General features: G+C 43.2%; 1 long non-coding RNA gene across 1 annotated transcript in view; it reads left to right on the top strand.

Moving 5' to 3' along the window:
* Positions 1 to 531: 531 nt before the first annotated feature.
* Positions 532 to 12,191, top strand: part of LOC137208088 (uncharacterized) — a 62,059-nt gene continuing 50,399 nt past the window's right edge. Inside the window, exon 1 of the long non-coding RNA XR_010935455.1 lies at positions 532 to 654. This is a non-coding gene — a long non-coding RNA (uncharacterized lncRNA). The remainder of the gene's footprint in view (positions 655 to 12,191) is intronic.

The following is a 12,191-nucleotide window of genomic DNA, read 5'->3' as shown; positions in this document are numbered from 1 at the left end:
TGGGCTCGTCAACACCGGGGACCTTCTTGTCTCATTCACTGCTCTATCGTCAGTGTCTAGCACAATGCCTGGGCATAGTAGATACCCAATAAATGGCAACCAAATGGGTAAATTGATAGATAAATATTCTATGGCCACGTCCATTGGGAAGAGGGTTGCCTTATGCTCTAGTATGAGTTTATTTTAGCTCCAAGTGTTTGATCACTCAGACATCTTCCCTCCTCAGGTGCCCAGCTGAGTGGTCCTCAAAGTGTGGTCCCATAACAATCAGTATCAGCATCACCTGAGAACCAATTAGAAATGCAAATTCTCAAGCCCCCCTCCAGACCCACTGGATCAAATGTGTGGTTTCACAAGTGCTCCAGGTGGTTCTGATGCAGAAAAAATTGAAAACCACTGGTCTAGGTTGAGCTCTTACTTCACTGAGCATCAACTAAAAAAGACCAGGAGATGCAAAGATGGTGATAGCTAACACTGGGCTTTACTAGCTAACACTGGGCTTTACTAGCTAACACTGGGCTTTACTAGCTAACACTGGGCTTTACTAGATGCCAGGTATTGTGCTTCACATGAATTCCCTTGTTTATTGCCCATTTTACAGATGAGAAAACCAAGGCTCAGAGAGGAGAAGCAACCTTGCCCAAGGACACACAGGTCAGAACCAAGGTTGAAACCCAACCTAAGCTCTTAAATGCATGTTTTCATATCTGTGGGAAAGACAGGCAGACAAAAAGACAATCATAATATAATGTAAGATAAGTAAATGCAGGGCATTGTGGAACTCAGAGGAAGGCGCTGCTACAAGACTACAGGGGATGGCCATTGGAGGAGGCGACAGTTGAGCTAACTCTCAAAGAATGGCCAAAGGGGTTTCCAGCAGAACAGAAGTTCAAAAGCCCGGAGTCTACAGAGAGAATGGCAAGTAGCTCAGCGTGGCTGGAGTGAGGCTGCGGGGGGAGGATAGATAAGATGGTGAAGGCTGGGGAGAAGGCCAGACCAGGTCAACAGGGACACGCAGTAAGGAGCCCATGGCAGGAAGTTTAAACTTTCTCCTGAGGGCAGTAGGGAGCCATGGGAGAGACCTGAGCTGGAGGGTTACATAATCAGATTTGTATTTTGTTGCAGGCATATCTAATAATGCAAACTCAATTCAACTAATACTCATTGGATTCCTTGAGTGACCTGAACTACTAGATACCATAAAGTATCATCATTTTGTTTTTAAGACTCTTTAACGAGTGTAAGAAATACTCAGATGAAACCTCTAAATGGCACTGGTCCTTAAAAGAATGCTTCAATGCTTCTTCCCAAGCGCCGTACGTGTGAATTTGGAATTTTGTCCCACAGTCCACCCAGATTACCCACATCTATGAACCAAGGCTGTGAGATCTTGAGTCAGTTACTTTACCTTAGTTTGCTCATCTGTAGAATGGGAATAATAATGGAACTTAACTCAGAGACTTGCTGAGAAGGGTAAATGAGACAACGCATTCATGGCTTGCTAGCATGGTGCCCGGCAGGTGTTGAGTGCTCAGTCAGCATTATTGATGAGGCTGGTGACACCTGTGCAAGGTAGAGTGTACGTCTTCTCTTTCAAGGGCTCAAAGCCCATCCAATCTGTGGGACACCCTTAAGCCGCATCCCTGTCTTTCCCCGTCCTGGTAACCACTTGTCTGTCTGGCTCATCCAAGAAAAGAGAAAGGAGGGAGGAGAGAGGGAGAAAAATGCCGATCTTCCCTGGTGTCCATCCCCTTCTAAAATAAAGTAGAATTGGAGGTGGGTGGGGGAGGGAACTCAGGTCTGCCTTTGACTTTCCTTGGTTGTATCTACTTGTACTGTTAGCCAGGTTGCTATAGTAACAGATGCTATGGCTGCCCCGCCTCATTGCTCCTCAGTCCAGCTCTGAGTTCACCGGTACTGATAACTTCCTACCTCAATGATCCCTCCATGATTTGCTTTTCTTCCTGGTGGCTTCCTCCAGGGGCTGTGAGAACTTGTTCAGCCCCCATGCAGGGCATCCTGAAAGTTCATGTCCCCAGAGGCTACCCTCAACCAGTGAGGGGTGGAAAACGGTGGATAAATATCTCAGCTTCGCCATCTTTTGGGGTGGGGCTTCCGCATGCTCCCACAGTGTCCCCAGCAAGACTGAACCCAACTGCCCCAGTAGTAACACTCAGAAACACACTCTCCCTCATTCACGCTCCCGGGGACCCCTTCCCAAATAAACAACCTGCGTCCAACTTCTTGTCTCAGGGTCTGTACCTAAAGCGCAAACGTCTGTGTCTCACTTAGGGTTCTCTCAGGGAACCTCGCTTGTGCCAGTAGTCTAACAGAGGAGGATTAATGTGGGTAGTGGTTTTAAAGGTGCTGGAAGAGCTGACAAGGCAAGCATGTGACAAGGAGGCCATCCAGAGATGAGACACAGAAGGAAGCCACAACCACTATTAGGGCCAGACAGATAAAAGGAAGAGGTGGTGTTACCAGACCAGGGAACCCGGTGGTCCTGTGGGAAATGGAGCGCCATGTGGGGAGGTGCGGGAGGGGAAAGACTGCCTGAGGGCAGCTGTGGGGACGGGGGTCCGGAAGCAGGGTTTTTCTGCTGATGGGAGGGAAAAATATCGTGGTGCCAGAGCCTTCCACTGGCTGAAGCAAACCAGGAGCCAGTTGGCAATGGAACCTGGGAAAGGCAGTGTGAAGGGCAGCATGGAGAGAGGAAGTAGGAGCAAATAGGCAAATGCCCAGCACAGTCCAAGACCCTGCTTTAAGAGAGAGAAAAAGAAAAAGCAGGGAGCAGCTTTGGTCAGGGACCCATCCCCTCCCCTGTTTCCACAGACAAGAGCACATCTACTATGGTCTCTGAGACAGCCCTGTCACCTTCTGTCTCTTCAGGACAGAGGAGTGGTTAAGGACACAGGCTCTGGGTCCAAGGGCCTGGGTTGGAATTCCAGGTCACTTCACTTCTCCCAGGCTCACTTTCACATCCATAAAATGGAGCTGAGAGTGGAATCCACCTCCTGGGGTTGCTACGGGGATTTAACGGCACACTCCCTGCAAAGCAGTTAACACGGTGCCTGGCGCATAATAAGTGCTGAGTAAATGTTCACGTTTATCAGAACATTATGAGATTCAACTGTCATTTGAGTATTTGGAAACTGATTAAAATTCCTGCTCAGACCTGTTTCTTCTTCTCTTAACCACACAAACCCCCAACTTCAAGTCTAGAATCTGAGACTCTGCCTCCAGTCTCTACTTCCCTGCCTTTAAACAACAAAAATAAAACACCAAGGAACTTTTCCACTTTCACAGAAGTCCTGCCAGAACCCAGGGAGAAGCAGCCTTCTCCACCCCTCTTGGCTCAAAACCCTCTCTCCACAGCCCCTGTCCCCTCCCTCTCTTGGCCAGTTGTTCACAAGTAGCTTAGCAGTTTTGAGGACACAAAAACAGGAAATTGTGCACCAGTCCTGACTAAGGCTAAAAAACTCATGTGCAAACTCTGCAACATACAGATTTTTTCAGCTCACACAAAAATAGGGCCTTGAAAAATCAGGTCCCCTAGCCAAGCTCTCTGGATTTGCTTAATCATGCCCTTTGCAAAATTATAACTTCTTTAACCATAAAGAAGAGATGGTGAGAAAGAGGGAGGCGGGAGGTGAAAGGTTTTAAGTTAACCACAAGACAAGACAGGAAATTCTGGAATGGGGGCTGGTGGTGATGTTTCTTTCATCCCTCGATGCCATAGCAGCCTTGGATAGCAACTCTGGAAAAATGACCGGGAATTTTTTTTTTTTTTTTTTTTGCTGTTGACTCTGACTCAGAGGGAAACGTAGGCTTCTTCATTCAGGGGCTAAATAGAGACTATTGGATCCAATTAAATAAAAAAGAGAGAGACTATCAGAGACTATTAGAGATGAGAAGCAGAGAGACTCTGAATCGTCTCCATCTGACCCTTTATTTGACGCAGACAGCAAACATTTGGTGAGGGCCTATTCTGCCCTTGTTCTGTACAGAGACAAGGAGAAAGACAGAACAATTTTAAATCTAGAAACTCTTGCTAATATAGCTGTGATATGTATAAAGCAGAAACCCCCAGGTCTAGAAGGAGAAATAAAGAAATCCACCGTGGTAGTTGTAAGCTTCACCATTCCTCTATCAGTAACTAATAAACAAACCAACAAAAGCAAATTAGTAGGAATTAAAAAAAAAATTAAAAAAAAAATTTGACCAGCACTATTTACACAGTTGGTTGAACTGACATTTATAGAACAAAGCAACCAATAACTGCAGAATATATAATGTTTTTGAAGTACATATGGAATATTTACCAAAATTGACTGTGCTGGCCATACAGTAGGCCTAAAATTTAGAAGATGGGGCGGGCAGTGTTTGCTGTTAGATTGGATAAGAGTATCAGAAAGAGACGGAAATCAAGGTTGACATTGAAGGACTTGGTGCTCTGAAGTCAAAGGTGACTGGTTCATGCTGCATAATTACCATTTTGGAAAGATGGTGTGTGTGTGTGTGTGTGTGTGTGTGTGTGTGTGTGTGTGTGTGTGTGTGTAGTAGTCATAAGATAGTCCGGAGTATTTCTATGTGTGAGTCAACCTGGGAGTGAACCTGTGTCCAACTGAACATGAACCAATTATTCAAACTTGGTTTCTGGAATATTCCCAGGGTGAAATAAGTCCCTGGTTTTATCATCGTCTTCTCAGTTTAAGTGTTTGCTTGTCTTGTGAACTGGGTTGACATTATCTGTTTCAACTTGGAATGGTGGACACACAGAAATAAATCTATGAAAGTCCCATGACGTTGACAGACACTTCTGAAAAAAGGAGTGGATGACCCGATTCCTGGCCGCCTTTATCAATGTGGGATTGGTTTATTCATTGACCGATTGAGTATCAGTTGTGAGTCTGGGCCTGGGAGAGTGGTAAACAGAAAAGCAGAGGACACTCCAGTATGGCTAAGGAGGGATCCATTCCCAAGGCCATATATCAAGGAAATGCTGTAGGAAATCCCACATGCATAGCTGTGTGTCGCACCCTTGTGTGATATGTTTGGAGTAGTAATGAAGAACATTCTAGGACTCAGTTCTTCTATGAACTATCCCTAAGACATTGGGCTTGTATAAAACATCACGTCTCAGTTTCTTCACTGTAAAATGGCAGTGATTTTGACAATACCATCATTGTAGAAGTAACCAGATGAAATTCCCAGCCTGCTCAGAGCAGTACCTGGGATTAAGTTAGCACAAAATTAGCATTTGCAGCTCTTATCGTTATGCTGCTTCAAACATTTTTATCCTTTTAAAAAAAAATTTGTGAAATCATATATTTCTTTAAAGATTATACTCCATTTATAATTATAAAATATTGGTGATATTCCCCACGTTGTACAGTACATCCTCGTAGCTCACTTAATGTTGGATTGGCCCAAAAGTTCTTTCGGATTTGCTGCAAGAGCTTATGGAAAACCCGAACGAAATTTTTGGCCAGCCCAATACATAATGTTTTATACCTCTTAATCCCCTACCCTTCTATTGCCCCCCTCCCCGCTTCCCTCTCCCTACTGGTAACCACTACTTTGTTCTCTATATCCGTGAGTCTGTTTCTTTTTTGCTATATTCACTAGCTTGTTTTTTTGTTTTTTTTTTTCGGTACGCGGGCCTCTCACTGCTGTGGCCTCTCCCGTTGCGGAGCACAGGCTCCGGACGCGCAGGCTCAGCGGCCATGGCTCACGGGCCCAGCCGCTCCGCGGCATGTGGGATCTACCCAGACCGGGGCACGAACCCGTGTCCCCTGCATCGGCAGGCGGACTCTCAACCACTGCGCCACCAGGGAAGCCCGTGCTTCTTGTTTTTTTTTTTTTTTAATATTTATTTATTTGGCTGCATTGGTCTTAGTTGCAGCAGGTGGGATCTTCATTGTGGCATGTGGGATCTTTCAATGCGGTGTGAGGGCTTCTCTAGTTGCGGCGTGCGGGCTTAGTTGCCCCTCGGCATGTGGGATCTTAGTTCGCTGACCACGGATTGAACCCATGGCCCCTGCATTGGAAGGCGGATTCTTAACCACTGGACCACCAGGGAAGTCCCTGTTGTACTTTTTAGATTCCACATATAAGTGGTATCATACAACGTTTGTCTTTGTCTGGCTTATTACACTTAGCATAATGCCCTCCAAGTCCTTCCATGTTGCAAATGGCAAAATTTTACTCTTTATTATGGCTGAGTAGTATTCCATTGTGTATGTGTGTGTATATATATATATTTATATATACACCACATCTTCTTTATCCATCTGTTGTCAGATACTTAGGTTGCTTCCATATATTGGCAATTGTAAATAACGCATGTAATTGTAAATACATGCATTGGGGTGCATGTATCTTTTCAAATTAGTGTTTTTGTGTTTTTTGCATATATGCCCAGGAGTAGGATTGCTGGGTCATAGGGTAGTTCTATTTTTAGGTTTTTGAGAAATCTCCATGCTGTTTTCCATAGTGGCTACACCGATTTACATTCCCGCCAACAGTGTACTTAGGGTTCACTTTTCTCCACATCCTTGCCAACGTTTGTTATTTGTGTTCTTTTTGATAACAGCCATTCTGACAAGTGTGAGGTACATCTCATTGGGCTTTTGATTTGCATTTCTCCGATGATTAGCGATGTTGAGCATCTTTTCATATGCCTGTTGGCCATCTGCATGTCCTCTTTAGAAAAATGTCTATTCAGGTCTCCTGCCCATTTCTAATAGGGTTTTTTGGGTTTTTTTTGTTTTTTTGATGTTGAGTTGTATGAGCTATTTATATATTTTGGATATTAACCCCTTATCAGTCATATCATTTGCAAATATTTTCTCCCATTCAGTAGGTTGTCTTTTTGTTGATGGTTTCCTTCGCTGTGCAAAACTTTTAAGTTTAATTAGGTCCCACTTGAAATCATATATTTTTAATGTTAGGGGAGAATAAAGATAAAACAACCCATGATAATCCCATCTCCCTGACTCAGTCTTATCATTACATAGTCCTTTCAGATATTTTTTATATAGATTATTTCATACAAAAGTACCTTGCATACAGCAGGTAATCAATAAAATGCATACTGACTGCCTGATTGTCCGATTCAATGCAAACTATTTTGTGTTATGCGTTGTGTACCTAAGTTATATTACGTATGATATGATGATATTATAATTATAGCATGTACATTCCCCTTATGTTTTTTCATAAGCTGTGTGATCATAATTTTTATGGCCTTAGGATCTCTCATGTCAACGCATGAGCTTGGCTAAGCCATTTCTCTTTTGCTGTGCTGTCGTACGTAGAATTACTGCAGATCACTCTACTTTGGACTCTACCACAGTAAACAGTTCTATGTATTGTGTTTTGCCTTTTTTGGAAATTTCTTAAGATGATCGTAGACTATGGAATTAAACATCCCAAGCTAAACCTTTAAGTTAGCTGAGCAGGGAGTCCCAAAAGATGAAACCAAAATGGGACTCCTTCCATAAGGTCAGGTTGAAATAAAATGAGCTCTACAAGGTGATAAAACTACGTATGATCCTATCTTCATTCTGAAGTATTGCTTTTCACTCTTTCAAAAAACATTGTATGAAAACCTACAACTCCCTCAACACGGATCAATAAAAGATAAGAGTAGTTTGACGTGTTCATAAACAAAAACAACAGCACTGTCACTCTTAGTAGGTATGTGTTTAAAAAAAGAGCTCGTCAGACCTCTGGTTAATCCAAAGACTGGCTTTTAAAAGCTGCGGAGAAAGATTCTCAGCCGTGTATTGTGTTTCCTGAAGCGGAACCCCTAACATCTTAGGATGGGTTGGGTGGATAAGTTTCTCTCTCACGGTGCTGGTAAAGCAGAGAGGAAGGAGCGATCACAGCAATGTGTTTAAGTGAGAGCCGCTTCCTAGTGATGCAGGGACAGCCAGCTGCGCCTTGATGGTTATTTGTCACAGCAATGATGGGTGCAAGCCTGGTGGTGCAGAGTGGGGTCTCTGGAACCAGGCAGCCATGGGCATGAAAAGCGCCTTTGCCACTTGCTACCTTGTGACCGAAGGTACATTAGTAACTGACCGAGGCAGGGTTCAGTCCCAAATCTCCCTGGTTCTGAAGTCCCTGGGCTTCCACAGGTAACACTACGCTCTCTCCAGATTGGTTGTTCTCCTATTTTGGTTGATTCCGAAGTGTACTGGAAATGGGAAGAATGAAAGAGGGAAGGCCGAGAAGGCTGTTGCTGTGCCTCCTTGAGAGAAGATGGTGGCTGAGGAGGTGGTGAGAAGTGGCTGTTTTCAGGACTTACTTGAATAAAACGTAACACGATGGTATAATCGATGTGGACCTGAAAGGGGGCTGAAGCACACGGCCTAGCAGGTAATAGTGCTCAACAGATTGGTTCATTGGCTCCCAATGGATACCAACCTGGAACTGGGAGGTTTTGCTTTTCACAGGAAAATCTGCAGGTTAACAAGAGTATCTTTCTCCCCACACCGTCTTTTCTTATTTCATCCCATGAATGATGGCCCTAAGGTAGTGTGAGAAGAAAAGAAAAATAGGTAACCTGAGAATAAAACTACTGATTCAGTGATAGTTACATGTCCACTCTCTGTATTTTATCCTATTGAATCTTCAAAGGAGCCCAGTGAGGTGGGGATCTTCTCCCCATTTTACACATGAGAAAACAAAAGTAAAAGGAGTTTACAGAATTTGCCGGAAGCCACAGAGCTGTTAAGTTTAAAAAAAAAAAAAAAGGAAAAAGAAAGGCAAGGATTCCATACGGGTTTGTTTGATTCCAAAGTTTACAGGCTTAATCATGAAGCTGTATTGCTTCCTGCCATGTTAGTGGGAAGGAGGGAGATTCAGGGGGAGGGAGAGAGCTTCGTTCTTCTGTCTGCATGTTACATAACTCTTTCGGGATCAGTTTAAGGAAACAGGGGCCAAACCTCTGTTGCCAGCCTGTGGCTCCAGCCCGCTCAAGTTCTGTGTTTTCTCTTATAAATGTAAGAACACACAACAGCCCCTTGGGATGGGAGGGGGGAGGGGTTGACACTTGTCACCCAGCATTGGGGAAGTTGATCGTTTTAGGTCCTTTTTAACTGTGTGAATGCCTGACACTTGACATTTGGGCAAAAGGGGAAATAAAAAGTCCCCAAAAGGCTGCTTGGGTCCTGCGTGGCTGATTCCTTGCCAAACAGGAATCCTCCCTTGGCTGTCTTCCCTCAGAAATGATTTTCAAACTACAGTTTTAAAAACAATTCCTTTGGGGAATTAAAAAAGCAATCATGTTTTCGATAGAAAATTGTTGTGTCAACAGAAATGCATGAAAAATAAAATCACCAATTTCCCTATCACCCAAAGAAAAGCACTGTTAACAAATGAATGCTTCCTTCTTTCTTTTCCCTTATGCATATAGACCTTTTTTTTTTTTTCCCCTGTACGCGGGCCTCTCACTGTTGTGGCCTCTCCCGTTGCGGAGCACAGGCTCCGGACGCGCAGGCTCAGTGGCCATGGCTCACGGGCCCAGCCGCTCCGCGGCATGTGGGATCCTCCTGGACCAGGGCACGAACCCGTGTCCCCTGCATCGGCAGGCGGACTCTCAACCACTGCGCCACCAGGGAAGCCCCGGGCGTGCATTTTTTAAATCAAACATTGTATTACCAGCACTTCCCCATGTTTTCAAATTTAAAAACTTGTAAAACGTGGTTTTTAGTAACTACCTAAGAGTCTACCCCAATGATTACTATAACATATTTAATCGTTTCTCCATTGGTGGACATTCCTTTGTATCCTATTTCAAGCAACATTTTCTCCCTAGGAATGTTTTGCCTTTATGCAGGTATTCTGGCCCTATCCTACCAAGCAAACAATTTTAATTTCCCATCAAAATCCTTCTAGGCTTTTCTACATCAGAATAGTTGGGATGCGAATCAGAGGAGTAATCTCAAATCAGAAGCAAACCCCATGCTCTACCATAGAAGCAATGGCCTGTAAGAGGAAATCAAAATGCCCTTTTATTGAGCTTTTCAGTCACCCCAGTTAAAAGCCAACCAACAAAGGACTTTCTCTTGCCTCCCCCCGCCCAGGCCTTTCTGTAGCCTTATGTTCCTCTTTCCCTTTGCTTTGATTTCTGTCTCTTAACCTCCCATTTACCCCTCAAGATGCTGTCATCTCTCCTCCACTCTCATTGCCCTGCTGCAACTGTCCTTGCAAAATGCCAGATGCATTGTCCTATGCTTTCAAGTAATTTCTAACTGCACAAGTGATAGAGAAAGGCATTTTCCTAGTTAAAAATAATTAACAACTTAAAGATAGATTCCCTGGTAACCACTTATCCCTCATCTTGGAAACTTTCCCCTCCAACAAGGGTATTTAGCGTTGCAAGTGTGGTGATGGGGGAGGGGAGCAGTTTCCAGGTCCTATCTACACATACAGAGAGACTGAGAGAGGCGGAATGAGAGGGAGATGGAAAAGGTGCCAGGTAGTATTCGTCTCGTTTGGAAGTCTTTTAGTGTAGCTTATCTTTCTAAGTGATCCTTGTGTCTCCACAGCTCAGATATACAATGGACCAGAGTTTATTTACCTGTAACTCTACTGATGGACATTAGGTGTTTACTATCACAAACAAGGAGGCAACAAAGAGTACTATTGACCCTCTTCCTCTGGGCACTTCTGTGGGAATTTTACTGCTCTGGGAAAATACCGAGAACTGGACCTCCAGGCCACTGAGCTCAGTACTTTTTCCTGATAACGTTCACACACATTGACATCACCCCCTCCAAGGTGGCAGCACCAATTTACATGAACAGCCTACTTCAATCCTTCTACACTGAGCTCTTCAGTAGCGTCGTGCAGCAATACTACCCCATCTACTGCTTTTTAAAAAACTGAAATATAGTTGGTTTACAATATCGTGTTAGCTTCGGGTGTACAGCAAAGTGATTCAGTTATATATATATGTATTTCAGATTATTTTCCGTTATAGGTTATTACCAGATATTGAATATAGTTCCCTGTGCTATACAGTAAATCCTTGTTACTTATCTATTTTACGTATAGTAGTGTGTATCTGCTAATCCCATATTCCTAATTTATCCCCACACTCCACTGTCTTTCCCCTTTGGTAACCACAAGTTTGTTTTCTATGTCTGTGAGTCTGCTTCTGTTTTGTATATAGATTCATTTGTATTATTTTTTAGATTCCACATATAAGTGATATCATATAATATTTGGCTTTGTCTGACTTACTTCACTTAGTATGATATTCTCTAGGTCCATCCATGTTGCTGCAAATGGCAATATTTCATTCTTTTTTATGGCTGAGTAATATTCCTCTGTGTGTGTGTGTGTGTGTGTGTGCGTGTGTGTGTATTGGACAATTGGGTTGTTTCCATATCTTGTCTATTGTAAATAGCGCTGCTGTGAACACTGGGGTGCATGTATCTTTTTGAATTAGAGTTTTCATCTTTTCTGGATATATGCCCAGGAGTGGGATTGCTAGATCATATGATGGTTCTATTTTTAGTTTTTTGAGGAACCTCCATACTGTTCTCCATAGTAGATGCACCAATTTACATTCCCACCAACAGTGTAGGAGGGTTTCCTTTTTCCACACCCTCTCTAGCATTTATTATTTGTAGACTTCTTGATGATGGCCATTCTGACCGATGTGAGGTGATATCTCATTGTGGTTTTGATTTGCATTTCTCTAATAATTAGTGATGTTGAGCATCTTTTCATGTGCTTGTTGACCATCTGTATGTCTTCTTTGGAGAAATGTCTATTTAGGTCTTCTGCCCATTTTGGTGGTGTTTGTTGTTGTTGTTGACACTGAGTTGTATGAACTGTTTGTATATTTTGGATAATAAGCCCCTGTCGGTAGCATTATTTGCAAATATTTTCTCCCATTACGTAGGTTGTCTTTTTGTTTTCTTGATGGTTTCTTTTGCTGTGCAAAAGCTTTTAAGTTTGATTAGGTTCCATTTGCTTATTTTTGCTTTAATTTCTTTTGCCTTGGGAGACTGAGCTAAGAAAATATTGCTACGTTTATAGCCAAGAATGTTCTGCCTATGTTCTCTTCCAGGAGTTCTATGGTGCCATGTCTGATACTTAGGTCTTTAAACCATTTTGAGTTTATTTTTGGATGTGGTGTGAGGGAGTACTACCCCTCTACTTCTTATTCTACT

This window comes from Pseudorca crassidens, chromosome 15, assembly GCF_039906515.1.
Source record: "Pseudorca crassidens isolate mPseCra1 chromosome 15, mPseCra1.hap1, whole genome shotgun sequence".
In the NCBI taxonomy this organism is placed as follows: domain Eukaryota; kingdom Metazoa; phylum Chordata; class Mammalia; order Artiodactyla; family Delphinidae; genus Pseudorca; species Pseudorca crassidens.
Note: the sequence above shows the minus strand (reverse complement) of the source record. Positions and strands in the feature narration are given on the sequence as shown.